The 16961-nt window shown below is 34.4% G+C and overlaps 1 non-coding gene across 1 annotated transcript; it reads right to left on the bottom strand.

Annotated features, from left to right (window-relative positions):
- Window positions 1–2057: 2057 nt before the first annotated feature.
- LOC131154622 (small nucleolar RNA R71) lies at window positions 2058–2163 on the bottom strand. Its single transcript, XR_009136539.1, has one exon. It is a non-coding gene; the product is annotated as a small nucleolar RNA R71 (small nucleolar RNA).
- Between the last annotated feature and the right edge of the window lie 14798 nt (window positions 2164–16961).

Here is a 16961-nt window from a genome sequence, read left to right on the forward strand (position 1 = left end):
TTCAATCTTAAATCCCTGCAATTGATTTTTTAAATATATAAATAGGGATTAAGTGGTAAATAGTTTGAAATAATTTTAAAATACCCAATTCATCTCCCCCCCCCCCCCAAAAAAAATCTTGGGATTACACCTAAATCAACAGAAAGAAAAGGAAAGAAAGAAAAGAAGGATGTTTTGGAAAAATTCAAAGGAGGCATAAGGTTAGGGTATTGGAGGTTGTGTGCAAGAAGAGATTTTTGGGGGGCTTTGGAGTTTATTGGGCCGTTGGGAGAGGCCGCAATACAAATTGGGAAAAAGGGGAGAACTTTTTCTTCTTTATTGGGGAGGCCAAGCATAGGGTTTACTGGAGGAGGCTACAAGAGATAAAAGAAAAAAAAAAAAAAAGGATTTGAAATTCTAATAGAAGGCTGCACGTAGAGGAAGCTGGGGAGGAGATTTCTCATTGGAGGAATTTCTTTAGAGGAGCTTCTCATGGGAGTTTAAAGGAGAAAAGTTTTCTTGAGGTTTTCTTATAGTGACTGCGCGATTGAAGTTCAACAATACAGCAACAAGGAAGGTGGCTAATGGTGTATAGAAAATTAATATTTTTTTAGAATCGGAAGGCGGTGACAACGGCTGTGTTCGGGGTGTTTGTAATGCGCGACAGCATTACTAAGAGTGTACGCTCCAAATAGAAAAAAAAATGTGGTCAAATCTATTATATTGAATTTAATTTTCAGAATGAACTAAATTTTTGTATTCTAGGAAAACGATGTAGCCAGTTTCGAACTATGCTTGCTCTTTGATGTTAATCTAAAATAGTTTTCATTAATGTTTGTTTGAGTTATTCTGCGCTTAATGTTTTAAATTAACTGGTCATAAATTAAATGATATTAGTCTTGTGATTTGCTACCGAAAGGGGGGAATATAGGATAAATCTTGGATAATTCAGCGTAAGTAAATATAGAGATCGAAAGACTTGGATGAACCTACGTAGCATTAAAAATCGAGGGTCTTATTTCATTTTTGCGTTATTAATTTACATAATCGTATGTTAAATAGTAAACAAGAATAGATTCTGATTGACTATCAAAAGAGGCTTTTGGAAAAATTAGAGATTTGCTAACAAACTAAGAATACAAATTCGAATTGGCTAGATGAGTAAAGCATAGTGAGAAACTAGGTGAAATTGATTTCCTAGAAGTTTTCACCATCAGTAATTTGATACGCGACATCCAATTTTAAATTCTCTTGAATAGTTTATTTAAAGTAACTTTGCTTAAATTTCGCAATCTAAAATTATTAATTTTTCTAAATAAAATCAAGGTTATTATAAATTCAGTACTTGGTAAAATTAAGACACCAAACCCTGAGGACGATACTCTACGCATCATTATATTATAAAACTACGATACTGTGCACTTGCAATTTGCACCAATCAAGTTTTTGGTGTCGTTGCCGGGGATTGAGTTTTTCTTATTTTTGCCAATATGGATACAAAGTAATCTTGGTTTTACTTTAGAATTTAATTTTTATATTTTTATTTTATTTTATTATTATTTTTTTCTATATTTCTGGTGTGTTTTTTATGTTGGATGCACAGTGCTAGAACACGTGCCATTATTTCTTTTGATCTACAGATTGAAAGAATGCTCAGAGCACTAAGGAAAAAGAGGGTATTAGCCATGGAGAACGGACAAGATAACGTGCAGCCACTCGCCCTGAAGGATTATGTATGGCCAATTGTGAATGACAACTATTCGGGTATCAAACGCCAATCCATTAACGCCAACAATTTTGAGCTCAAGCCCGTATTAATCAGCATGGTGCAACAGGCTCAATTTAGTGGATCCCCACTTGATGATCCTAATATCCATTTGGCGATGTTTTTGGAGATTTGTGACACCGTAAATATCAATGGTGTTACTGAAGACACCATTAGACTGAGATTGTTCCCTTTTTCTTTGAGGGACAAAGTAAGAGGTTGGCTATAGTCTCTACAATTGGGGAGTATCACTAGTTGGCAAGACATGGCAGAAAAATTTCTAGCTAAATTCTTTCCACCTGAAAAAATAGCCCAACTCAGGAGTGAGATTGGTCAATTCAAGCAACATGATTTTGAATCACTCTATGAAGCATGGAAAGGTACAAGGATTTGATTTGACATTGCCTACAACATGGATTGTCGGATTGGTTGCAAATTTAGATGTTCTATAATGGGTTGAATGGGCAAACGCGAACTTTAGTTGATGCTGTGTCTGGGGGAACTTTTGTCTTAAAGACACCTAAGGGTGCTATTGATCTTTTGGAAGAAATGGCCTCAAATAACTATCAATGGCCAACTGAAAGAACTATGACTAAGAAAGTTGTTAGAATTCATGAATTTAAACCGTTTGCTACACTTTTAGCTCAAGTTGCTTCTCTGTCTCATCAAATTTCAGCTTTGACAACCTAGAGGATACCATAAGGTGCAGGATATGCGGCAGCTACAAGTAGGACAGATCCGAGCAATGGAGCGAGTCAAGAATAGGTTCAATACATCAACAATCGGAACTACAATTATCGTGGTGATCCTTTGCCACAATATTACCATCCAAGGCTTCAAAATCATGAGAATTTGTCTTATGGAAATACAAGGAATGTGCTGCAACCTCCTCCAGGACTTGATAGTCATCAAGGTGAGAAGAAGATGTCACTTGAGGATGCCATGATATCTTTTGTTGAGGAGACAAAAGCAAGGTTTAAAAAGACAGATGCACAGTTGGATAACATTGAGACTCATTCTAACAACATCGGAGCCGCCATGAAGAATCTTGAAATGCAAATTGGGCTACTGCATAAATTCCCAACAAAAAGGAACTTTTCCTAACAACACAGAGGTGAACCCAAAGGAATAATGCAAGGCCATCACACTTAGGAGTGGAAGAGAAATTGAGAAGTCACCAGCAAAGGAAACCATGTCCACACCTACAACTAAAAAGAATGGTTGAAGCAAGAATAAAGGGAAAAAATAGAAGATTGTGGATGATACACTAGGAGAGACTAACACGTCACCAGCAATTTCTTTTCCTGACAATCCTCCTATTCTCTCTACTCAACTTCCTTATCCTCAACGTTTTCAAAAGAAAAAATTAGATAAGCAATTTTCTAAGTTTTTGGATATTTTTAGGAAAATTCACATAAATATTCCTTTTGCAGATGCCATGGAACAAATGTCAAATTATGTCAAATTCCTAAAGGACATCATTTCCAAGAAAAGAAGGTTGGAGGAGTACAAAATAGTGAAGCTTACCGAGGAGTGCAGCACTATTCTTCAAAAGAAATTGCCTCAAAAATTAAACGACCCAGGGAGTTTTACTTTGTGTTGCACTATTGGAAATTCTTTTTTTGATAAAGTTTTATGTGATCTTGGTGCTAGCATTAATCTTATGCCACTCTTTATTTGTAGGAAATTGGGACCTGGAGAGATGAAACAAACAACCATTTCTTTGCAACTAGCAAACCGATCCATCAAGTATCCACATGGAATCATAGAAGACGTATTGGTAAAGGTGGATAAATTTATTTTTCCTACTGATTTTGTAGTGTTAGATATGGAGGAAGACCAAGAAGTTCCACTAATTCTTGGCCGACCATTCTTGGCCACTGGAAGGGCTTTAATTGATGTGCAAAAGGGTGAGTTAACATTAAGAGTGCACAAGGAAGGGGTTACATTCAACATCTACCAAGACATGAGATTCCCAGAAGATCCAAGCACTTGCTTTCAGGTAGATGTCATTCAGCAAGGTGTAGAAAAAGTCATTCAAAAAGATACACCAGCTGATCACCTAGAATGATCCTTGTAGCAGATAACAACACAACAGCGTGTGGGGAGGCTAGAACTTATGGTAGCATAGACGGATTCTATAATCTGTAAAGAAAAGATGCAGCAACTTATATTTCCATGGTTGAAACAATTCCCTGAGCATCTTTGCTATGCATTCTCAGGCGATGTGTATGAAAATGAAAAAATCTACAAATAGAAGATAAAGAAGTGGCATGAAAAATAGATTCTTAGGCATAAGTTTGCTCCAAGACAACAAGGTCTATTCTTCAACTCACGATTAAAACTCTTCCCGAGTAAGTTGAGGTCAAGATGGACAGGTCCTTATACAATTGACAAAATTTTCCCTTTTGAAGCAATAGACTTGAAGGACAAGATAGGGAACATATTCAAAGTGAATGGTCAGAGATTACAGCACTATTATGGAGAACAAATGGAGAGGAACTATGCATTTATTCCTCTTGGAGATCCTAGTTGATGGAGATTGAAACGTCTGGCTGGAGACGTTAAAACAAGCGATTATAGGAGGCAACCTAAAGAGTTTTTATTTTGTTTATTTCTTTTGTCTTTATTACTTTATTTATTTATCTATGCACTTTTGAATCATTTATATTTTTTATGCAAGTTTATTTGGCACGAGTACAGAGTTGAAAATTTAATTCCTCGACGGATTCACCAAGAAGCCAGGGAAGTTTCTTTCTTTTCTTCAATCTTCCTTATCTTTGAATAACATTGAAAAAAAAAATGTGAATATGGATGATTAGGCCATGAGTGACACTAATTATGCTCTTCACATACTTGCATATAACCTAGGAGTACACACTTGGGTCATTTATTTGTAGTTTGTCTTTATATGGCTAAACTAGGAACTGTAACTCATTGACGGTTGATTGGTAGTTCAATTGTGTTAGTATGTCTATATAAACTCTTGTATCTATATGGTATCTCTTGAGGCTAAAAAAAAATACACGTTCACGTGACTTGTAGCACTAAGGGTTCCTTGTGAACATTGAGAGAGCGCCAGTGGCAACTTTGACACCTTGTGAGGTACTGTTGAGCCACTTATCGTTCTTTTGAGTTTTTGACATCAACCTAGAGTTCATGAAACTCAAATTTTCCTATTTTTTCTGGATATTCATTGTACACTAGTGTTTGTTCTTGAATTGCTAGCCTAGAGGTGACATTTAGAGGGGAGATAGAAACCGGTCATGTAGCCTACTCAAGATGTAAAGGCTGAGCCACCCCTAGAAATAGATGTATTTCATGGAATCTTCTTCGAGCTTAATGCACGTGGGTGGTATGAAAACAATAAAAGAAGTGTTATGATTGTCCTAAGAGACCATGAAAAGAAAGAAATTGAAAAATGAGCAGAAGAAAGAAAAAGAAAACTAGAAATACCCCAGCAGAGGTGAAATATTAATACCTGCTCCACACAACTATAACAAAAGTTAGGGACAAGACGCATGTTATCCATATATGAAGACTCTTCACCCACCTAATGCCTCAGATGTATACAAGTCTGGTTTATGAATAAGTTAATCTAGGGTGGCCTTGGTTAGATATGGCGAGTAGGTGAGAAGATGTTTGGGTGAAGGACCTGACACCTCGTAAATAGGCTGGATCCTTTTCAGACTAGTCCACTCCGTACATTTGGTGTTTTTCCTTGCAGTATGTGGGATGTTTGATCATGACACTCCTCCTAAAATATGACAAGTGAAACCAACATTTTTTAGTGTTTTTGAGGGTATACCAATTAGGCCGAGTCAAAGTGACAATTATATAGGTGACCACGGATCTCTTGGGTGTAACGAGTCCACACATTGCACATGCTTCGAGATTTTGCTTATTTATACTCGAGTTTATATGACTACATTAACTCTCAATTGTGATTGCTGGTTAATCTTATGTGAGTATAATGTGCTTAATGGATATATAATGATGAAACTTACATGAATGACTTATTTCGGAGTTGCATGAATTGGGTATGAATGAGTTGTGTGTAATTTGGTGATATTTCTATATGTGAAAGGGTATGGTTGTGTTCCACGTACATTCATTCACTAAAATTAGTATGACACCACCCTGAATTGCTTTCACGTTATTTGCTAGGGCACAATATAAAGCATTCACAGCACTAGAATTAACTTGCAACATCTTATCATCTAAGTCTATCATATCCTTTTTTTCCTTAGGAATTTGTTTTCCATCTAGTAGTTTAAAGGGAATTAGGTCACCAAATGTGACAACCTCCTAAGCTTTCCGATTCATAGTTTGAAGATAAATTTGCATTCATTTTTTCTAAAAAGTGTAGTTATGCCCACAAAAGATTGGTCGGGTTGAGGATTGAGCCTCTCCGAAGGGAGCTACTTCTATGTGTGCCATTAGATCTTTCTATAACTACTTCTTAGGATTTGTCATAACCTCGCTCTGATACCAATTGAAAAACTAAGGTGTAGTCCTAAGAGGGGGTGAATTGGATTTTAAAAATTTTCTCTTAATTTGTTTTAAAACTCCTTAACCTCTTTTATTTCTTTTAACAAATTTTTGACTTGTTTGTTTGATTTATCAATCACACAAGAACTTAGTTCCTTTTATATACTCAACAACATAATTACTTAAACAATCAAGTAATCAATCAATCCACCAAACCAATTATCCAACCAAACACAATATCCAAACCAAGATATAAGATACAAGATTTCAACTTTTGTTTGTTTGCAACCCTATAAATATGAAAGTTTGATTCAAGCCCTGTAGTCAATGCAATCCTTTTGATAATGAATTAGCTTTCTCAAAGTGATTTTCAAAAAAGCATTCACACTCTTCCCAAAATTCAAAATTCAAATAAACTCTTAGTTAATTTATCTTTGGGTATTGAACCAATTAACGTACTCCCTTATGGTTTTTGTAAAGTATGGTCTAACCAACATACACCCTTTTAGTTTCTACAACCCAAATCAAAATTAGGCTTTAAGTATACTTGATTTCCAAATATACATAGTATATATGATTAAAAAATTAAATCATCCACGCAATTTATATGCGCTAAAAATAAAGAGTAAGAGAAAGAGAGAGTGAGATCACTATTTTTATAAGGTTCATCTTATACGCAGCCTACATCCTCACCTTTGGCAAACCACCAAAGGAATAACTAAAACTAGTTCCTTTGTTGGGCAGAACAACACTGTTTACACACTTCTTTGATTAGGCTAGAGCTCGCCTCTCCAAACGATATACCCTCGTTCGGTCACTCTTTCAATTAGGCTAGAGCAGCACCTCTCTAAGCAATATTCCCTCACTTTGCCAACAATCTGAACACCTCGAATTGTTCAAGAACTACAAAAGATATGAAGTAATCTCTGCGTACAATAGCACTCTCAAAACAAAGTAGATTAGTACAATTTCAGCTCCAGGTACTTTAACAATTTAAATACCAATAAGAAATAGAGTTGAAGCTCAAGTGTAGAATTCACCAAGGGTTCCTTCGTGATTTGAGAAAACTCAGTATGAGAACCTTAGGTTGGTGTTTCAACAGCAATTCAGATGATTTCCCTCCAGCAAGAATATGAGCAATATGAAACATTGAGAGAGATTGAAAGATTTGATGCAAGTATGTTGTGTGATTGCTTGTGTATCAATTTCATGGGATTAAGGTAGTATTTATAAGCTTCTTAGAATTTTTTTCCTTGTTCCCCAAGTTTACTTGGAGTTTCATCCAAGTTTTTATAACATTCATAATTAAAAAACTAATTTTTGAAATTTTCCCATTGGAGTTTAAAAATTAAATCTCGTGGGGTTAGTTGGTTGACTAGGCGACTGTATAGTGTATTTCCATAGGGTCAATCGGCTGGACAGGCGGCTGACACTCTTCTATCTGCCAAAAATTAAAATTAGGAAATTGTCAATCATCTAACATGACATAATTCAAAATGGGTCAGTCGGATGGGTACTATTAGTCAGTTGGGTGTTTTCAGTTCATTGAGTCAGTCTGCTGGATAGTTAATTTTGCTTTTGTTTTTCTATCAGTTGACTAACTAAACCCAGAGTATTTCTGGTCAGTTGGCTGACCAGTTTTCTTACTAACTTTCCATTTTCGGTTTTCAAATTTAGTTTTGCTCTCTTGTTCTGATCTTTCATAAAACATTTTTTAGGGTTTTAAAATAGGTCTCTAAGTCCATGTATTTCCCTTAAAGAGCTTCAACAATATTTCAAAAGATATTTAAATATTAAAGCACTTACATAAAGACTTCTAAGCCACTTGTCATTCTTAAACACTTAAGTCTTCATGCTTTGGTCTTCTTCTCATCTTCAAGCTTTAAGATACTTTGAGCTTTTCATCGAGTTCTCCTTAATATCCATGCTCTCATTATCTTTAAGCTTTAATATATCATCCATGCCTTTAAGTATTCTTTAAGATTCATATGATCATGTTCCTTTGGAATATAAGTTTCAATTGATCCTTGTGAGTACTTGACCTTGCTTTCACATATGTGAGATCTGAAATATCATCACTAAACCAAATATGTTCTGTTACACATGTTTGTTAGCATCAAAATAGAATGTTAAGCCTTATAAGGCCAATATGGAAAAGCTAAAGTTCAAGAATCAATTGCTTTTAAAGCTTCAAACAAAAACTCTAGTCATGAAGATGAAGAAGAAATAGATGAAAAAAAAAAAAATAGCCTTCATATCTAAGAAACCATGCAAAAATTCTTAGAAGGAAGAATAAATTTACAAGAAAAATTAAGAACTCAAAATCGGATGAAGAAGAAGAAAAAGAAATCAGTAAAAAGAGAACAAAGGCTGAACCTCCAACGTGCTATAATTGTAAGAAAATTGGACATATAAAATCAAATTGTCCAAAACTTATGAAAGATTCCGAAAAGAAAAAGAAAAAGGGAATGAAAACCACCACTTTAGACAATATGAGTACAAGTAGTTCCGATAACAAATCAAGTGACCAAGAGGTTGCTTGCTATATGGTATGGGACGATAAGGAAAGGTCCTCATCCGAATCAATTAATGATTCTTGCAATGATTCATTTGAAGAATTAAATGATGAAAGTATACCTTCTTTTAAAGAATTTCAAAATGAATTATTCAAGGTGCGTAAAATTCTAGTTAATGTGACTAAACGATACACGTCATTGAAAAACAAGAATGAACGAGTAATGAAAGAGTTGGAATCCCTAAGACTTTCCAAAAGAGAAAAACAATTTAAAAATCAATAAACTAGAAAGCAAGAATGAGAATGTGATAAAAGAGTTTGAAGATTTAAAATCTAAAACTTCTATGGATAATGAAAAAGACTTATACATTTCTGAACTAGAAAACAGAATCAGCAAAATGACTCAAAAACAAGAAAATGGTAAAAATATACAAAATTCAAAAATCTATGATCTTAAGAGAAGAATTGAGGACCAAGAGAAAATCATCAACAACTTTGCTAAAGGAAAAGAAAATTTTGATAGAATGATTGCTGTTCAAAGAATTTCTTTAAATAAAGAAGGCATAGGGTATAATGGAGTTAAAAATACAAAGAAAAAGAACTTTTATATGGGGTACTTTACAAAAGCCTCCAAAAACTATGCTAGCACATCTTCTAATGCTTATACTCACACAATATGCTTCCTATGTAAGAAGAAGGGACATATAAAGTTTGAATGTCCATTAAAGAGGAAATATGTGAAAATTAGACAAGTTTGGAAAGTTAAAGAAACATCTCTTAAACCATCCGGACCCAAGAAAGTTTGGGTGTACCAAGATGAAAGATTAGTTCACAAACCATAGATTTTAGGTATAAGTATTCTCTTATTAGGAGTTAAGAAAACTAAAATTATGCTGAAATGAAAAGAATTAGTAGTGACTTAACAACCTATAGAATTGAAGTTAGTCAATCCTAAAAGAAATAAAGTGATGTGCTCTTGTAAGAGGCATGCTTAACTCATAAAAAATAAATAGATATGTCTACCTTAATGATTTGAAGCATAATCTAAAAGTCTATATTAACTATGCATATCATGGTGAATATTTCAGTTATAACTAAAAGGATGAAAAAGCATAACCTTAGATGAACAATTATAAGTACTTAAGGTTAAAATTTTTTTTTGAGCTTAACATATAATATTATTTGCACATACTTGAGATTTATAAAATCAATCACTAACAAAGCTTATAAGTGAAAAATATGAAATATAGCTGATTAAAGTATTGCAAGTATTATGAATTTTTTTTGAGCTCATTGCATATGGTTGATCCAAAAAGAAAATTCTCCTTGGTCAAATCTATGAAAAATCATTTTATAATACAAGAATATTAGACATGTTGAAATAGGGGATAAGGATGAGTTTCCAAGCTTATTGATAATTATTATATTGAAGCAAATGAAAATAATATTGTTGGCCACAATCAATGAATGAATTGTCCAAGGCTAATTTGTCTTGAGTTGTATCTTGCATTAAAATGCACATGCTTATCAATAATCTTCTTTACTAATGTCAAAAAGGGAGAGAGAGTTGAATTGAAAAATTGGTATCTATAAACATAAAATCCATAAGCAGCTCATGATATAATATTACTATTGGTATTTGTTGGCCTTACTAGGTTTGATACTCCATTTTGATGCTAACAAACAAGTAGGATTTAACATGCCTTAGTTTAGTGTTATGTTTTCTCAGGAATTCATATTAAAGGTACTCATGAAGCATGAATCAATAACTGATAGTATGGATTAAAGTTTGAAGACCATAAGAGCATGATGATTAAAGCAGAACAACATGAAAGCTCAAAGTTTAGAATATTTTGAGAAATTAGATTTTAGCCACAAAGGAAGTTCAGATCAGAGCAAAGGAGAATTTTTGAGTAATTAGGACAAGTCTTTGTAAGTACTTTAAGTTTATTCAAGTATGAAGTTTTTCATTTTGAAGCTCTTTAATCAAAGAAACTTAGAGATCATAAAAATAACTTGGAACATGTATCAAAGTTAAAACAAATTTATATTCTAAGTAAAATGAGAGAGAAATCAAAAGACGATTAAAGAAAGAAAATTTTCATTTATAGACGACTATGGGATTATAGACAGATGACTGACTAAATTTTAAGGCTTAAAATTGAAACACAGAAGCCTGACAAACGACTGTCAAGGTTTCCACAGACGACTGTCAGTGAAAGGTGAGAACTCTGTGAAAATTTCACTAGACGACTGTCCACCATATATGTTACTAAAAGGCTCAAATATTTTACATGAACAGACGACTGTCATCTTATAGATAGACTACTGTCACCTTATATTATGATGACAGACGACTGCCACTCAAGAGACAGACGACTGCCACCTTTCTGTTTATGAATATTACCGTTATAATTATTGGACAAACGACTGTCAGGACCTCACAGACGTCTGTCTTGCGAAAATTTTATGTTTTCCAACGGATATAATTTTTGAAATTCAAGAATTTGGAAACTAAAATAAGTTTATTTTATGGAAACAAGTCTGAGTTTCCTTGGGGAACAAGCAAAGAGGTTTTTTAAATACCCCCAAAAGTCATTGAATTATACACCTAGATCATTAAGAGCTCACAATCTGCTGTCATACTCTCTCTTACTCTAACATTCTGAAAGCACCTCATAATGCTTACATTCTTGCTCGAAAATAAGAAGTTCATGCTAATTCTCACTTTGTTTGATCCTTGAAGTTGCAAATTCTTTCATTGAGAAATATTCAAGATGATCAATTTCTAAGCACTTCACTTTGAAAATTCATATTCTAAATTTACTGAAGTATATTAGTGTTTTAAAGTTGTACTAATCAGCTCTTTAAGGAGCAAGTTTTTGTACATGTTGTTTTTCTATCATCGTAACAAGGCTTGTTAAGCATTTGAGTGTTCAATTGTTGGACCAAACAAGGGAGAATTGTTTGGAGAAGGTGGGCTCTAGCCTTACCAAAGGAGTGCTTATAATTATTTTTGTTCCTACTGTTAAAGGAACGGTGATAGTGAATCCTTCGGCGGTTTGGCCAAGGGCGAGGACGTAAGCTGCGTTGAAGCCAAACCTTGTAAAAATCCTTGTGTTCTTCTTTCTCTACACTACTCTTTATTTTTCAAAGATATAATCTGCGTGATTGTTTTTAAATTTTGATCCTGAATGTTTGGTTGTTAAATAGACTGGAAGGTAATTCATTTTGGATAAATCAACATTGATTGCGAAAACTGAAAGGGACTACGTTGGTTGTATAACGACCCAAAAAATAATGATATTTAAATATTAAGAGATAGGAAAATGAAACAGAAATGGAAGGAGGCAGCAGGTTTCGTTGACGAACGCTTTGCGTTCGTCGATGACATTGCATTTTGGGAAAAATAGTCCAAAAGATTTTCCACAGGTCCTCGTCGACGAACACAAGGGGCTCGTTGACAAGTGCATAAAGGAACTCATCGACAAAGCTACGCCTCGTCTATGAGAAAATACCGAGACACGGATTTGGACTACTCTAAATTTCATCGACGAAGGCTAAGATTCGTCGATGAATTTACTAAAGGACTCGTCGATGAGGTGACGTGTCTCGTCGACGAATCTGGCCCTATAAATAGATTAAACTCATATTTTTATCCATTTTTTTAACACCGCTCTCTCTCTTCTCTCTCTCTCTCTACGTCCCTTTCTCACTTCTCTCTTCGTTTCTGGGCCTAATTCTCGCCATATCGAAGATCTGAGGCTACCACAATGCTCCTCGCAAAGTTCTTTGCAAGTCTGCCAGAGCTGATCTTTGGAAAAGCTGAGTTGGATTTCATCTCAATCTCAAGGTAAGGATTTTTTCTCAGTATTTGTCTTTCCCTCAATTATGAGAAATGTTGTAGGTAAGATAAATACTGATATTTTGTTCTGTGGGATTGTGTTCTCAGGATATTGAGTTAGGAACCCTGCGAGTATAAAGCCAGAATTTTATAAGGGCTTTTCAGAGTTAAGGTAAGGGATATATGCTGTACTAGGGTTTTAAGAATATTAACAGAGTTTTCATAGATACATATATACCAATTAATATGCAGTTTCTATATATTGAATGTTTTAATGTTGTGTGGCCTGAGTAGATATTTATCTGATGTAGATTTATATAGATTTTTATTCAGTTCAGTATATCATAGTTTCACAGAATGTTATGTTTTCCTGAATACCATAACACATGGTTTATAAAGACAGATTATACAGTTACAGCATCGAGATGCTACAGTTATTTAGATTTTACAGTACAGAATTATAGCGCATGGTTATTTTGGGAACATAATGAAAACAGCAAAGGTATAAATATATATAGATGTACTTATATAGTATCAGATCCCTGTGAAGTTATTATAGACAGATACAATTTACAGAGCACAATATCATTGCTATATACAGATAGAGTGCAATCACATATCTTAGATCGTGTATGGGTGCCGCATAACCGTGCTCGAAGAGGATGTAGCTCCCCAGTACACTGGGTAGAGGGGGCCGATTAGATGAGGTAGCAACCAGTCCAGCGCTTAGGAGTGGATGCAGTTTGACCGGGCTGAGGTAGTGTAGAGTATGATGACTTACCTAGAGAACCAATCAGGTTAAGTCCCGCCTATGAGCCGCACAACCTTGTCATGAGAGGTTAAATCATGACATACAGAGTCCCGGGGAAAGAACACAGTTATATATATATATATATATATATATATATACGTATACAGATTTATAATTTTCATTGTGTATAGTATGTTATAGCAGTATGAATGATAGAAAGCTCAAATGATACAGATGCTTTAAGCCTTTATACATGTGTTTTATAGATTTTCTAAATCATGCAGTTTTTAAATACTATTATTATAATTTTATGACCTGGTCGCCACACACATGTAATAGCATATTTCCACTTACTAAGCGTTATCTCACCCCGTTACATTATCATTTTTTAGGTGAGACAGCTGGGTGAGCAGATTTGGCTCACGGATAGAGAGTATATCGATTACCCTGGTTTAGAGGGTAAGTTTTGTGTAGGGTTTGTATTTTTGTGTAATGGGCACTAGGGAGAGAGATGTATTATAAAGTTATGGTTGGAAATACTCAATTCTGGTATTGTATATACATGTATGTGTGGTTATGTGATTTTTGTTTTTCCGCTGCATAGGGATGCCCATTACATGCAGGTGTTGGAATAATTTATTACAAAAGAAAAAAAAACGGTGAAAATTTTTAGGATGTTACAGGTTGATTATCCTTGACCTATTAATCTGAAAAAAACTGAATATTGGGAAGAAGAATACTTGTGATACAGGGATTATATCGAGTGCGGCAAATTTTCATATATATATATATATATATATATATATTGTTTAGTTTGATCTTGTTGTGATTGATTGTGAGTGTTTCTAAGATTAATAACTTAAAAGAACTAATTCTAAAATTTAAAAAAAAAAAAAAACCATTTCACCCCCCTCTCTTGGGAAGATATTCCTAATTTCAGTATCTATGAAATATATTAGTATCCATGAGTATGATAATTGATAATTGAGCATGACAGCTTATTTATATTCATAATCATGATATGATATTGATGATGTTGTGATATTGGTATTCATGAACACATACATGAAATGAAATAAAATTTGATGCATGGTATGATCAATTTAAAAAGCATAATTGGTATTTTCATAATACTTCAAATGAAAGGATGAATTTATTAAAGATAAAACACATTTCATTCAGGGGGAGTTATACTTAATAAGTAATGATAACATGATTTATGTTTATTACTGAAACCCATTGAAAATTATGATAAATCTTTTGTAATTTCTCATGCTACTTTGGAAACTGATTGTCTATCTTATTATGCATGATGAATAAAAACTTTTGCTTAGGGTTGCTTAATGCCTTAGTATGTTTTTCTCAATATCTTACTCTTTTTGATTGATGATAAAAGGAGGAGAAATTTTGGGCAAAAATTGAGCATAATACTGCATATGTTGATATCTTGGTATCATTGATCTTGAATGATGTGATTTTATATGAGCATGATAATGATAAAGAAATTAATATCGAAATTGATCTTGATATTGCAAACATTGTTAAGTTGATGCTTATTGTAAGGGGGAGTCCTTTTAAGACTTACTCAATTTTTAACTTCTTATTTGTCATCATCAAAAAGGGGGAGATTATTAGCCTTACAAGGCTTAAAATCTTGTTTTGATGATAACACATAGGAAGAACTTAACATATTTGGTTAAGTGATGATATTTCAGGACTCAAATATATGACCACAAGGTCAAAAGCTCACAAGGATCAATGAAAGCTTATACTCCAAAGAAAGATGATCAAATGAAGCTTAAAGAGACAAGGCATGGATTCAAAGATGATTTAATAAAGTTTGAAGATCATGAGAGCATTGATGTCAAAGAAGACTTGATAAAAGCTTAAAGTATATTGAAGGTTGTTGAAGTTCAAAGATTGACATATTCTATGAAAGCTTAAAGTTTGAAAGATTATGAAGCTTAAAGAAACGACTCAAAGCAAGGACATGCATGAAGACTACAAGAGTTGAAGGATTTAGAGTCTTAAGGAAGTTTTCATGTAAGTACTTCAAGTAAAACTCAATATAAAAAATATTGAAGCTCTTTAAGGACAAATTAAAATCTTAAGAAACTATTTTTAAAGACCTTAAAATATGATTTCCAAAGTTATAAATAATGAAGGTATCAAATGAAAAGAGTTTTCAAAGTCAAATCTTAAAAAAACAAATGAGTTTGAAAGCTTAGGCGCCTGCCTAAAACTCCCAAGTGACTAACTATATTGTGTTTTTTAAGAACTGGCCGATAAAAAGGTGCTAGGCGCCTGATGGTAGCTTGATAGGCACCTGCCTAGTCATCTGAGGTGCCTGCTTGTGCTTTTATAGGTGACTACCAGTGTTCTGACTTTTGAATTTAACTAAGATAGACACCTGACTAGTCGTGCTAGGTGACTGCCACTCGAGGGAATTTTAAAAATACTCATGGGAAAATTTTTACCTTTGGTTTCTTAGGCTCCAATCTTTTTGTAAACTTGACCAACACTCCAAGTAAACTTGAGGAGTAAGGAATTACTTTTTAAACTCTATAAATAGCCCCCAAGATAAGGATTTTAATATCCAAAAAATATTCTCAACAATCTAATACTCCCAAGTGTTGACCTTATAGGTCATGCCCTGGTTTTGATAATGACAAATACTCTTGTATTTAATGAATATATAGTCCATATGCAGGTCCATATTAGCAAATCATTAATGGCACGTAAAAGATCAAAGCTTGAAGACAAATTCATATTCTTAATTGTAATATTTTTAGTGAAATTTGTTTGTAATAGTAATTAAGGTATTCGGTTTGTAATAAGCACACACATCACATGCATGGTCTATCTTGTAAGCTCAAACCAAATCATAATGCAAAATCACCTTAGTATAACCTTAGGGTATTCCCTTTGGTCGATCGACACCGGACTTTTTCGGTGTCTCTATTTTGGACTCGAGTGACCCTAGGACACACACATGTACACATATGATTGTTAGGCACTTAAATAGGGCTTGATTGTGTCAAGATGGGACTGAAATGAACACTTGGTGCACTTTCGGTCGACTGGCCAAATCAGTTCATTTTTGGCCTGGTCGACCGAACCATACCTGAGTCAACCGTTGACCAACCTTCCGGTCGACCGAGAGCCTACAGTTCATTTGACCCCAGTCAACCGAACCACCTAGGAGTCAACATTTTGACCTTCCGGTCGACTGACCACTTTTGTACTCCAACTACCTGGTCAACCGGAGGGTCCTCGGGAGAATTCCCAGTGGTCTGGTCAACCGAACCATGCAGTTCAAAACGGCCCGGTCGACCGAACCCCGAAAGTTTGGGAAATCTCCCTCCCCAGTTGACCGTGTCTTTCAGTTCAAAAGTCTCCTAGTCGACCGAACCATCTGAGTCCTAGTCGACCAAAACACTTCTGGTCGACCGGACCTCTTGGGTTGCTCCTATTTTTTTACCGCGGTTAATAATTTTAAACAGGGTTAAATTGGTTTAAGTTTCATTAAACTTTTCCAACAAATCCCTAATAGGTCCCCAACGGTCAAATATTTTGGTATGTCTATATATACTGTTTCATTTGGGAGAATTAGGGG

Source organism: Malania oleifera, chromosome 4 (genome assembly GCF_029873635.1).
Source record: "Malania oleifera isolate guangnan ecotype guangnan chromosome 4, ASM2987363v1, whole genome shotgun sequence".
Lineage (NCBI taxonomy): Eukaryota > Viridiplantae > Streptophyta > Magnoliopsida > Santalales > Ximeniaceae > Malania > Malania oleifera.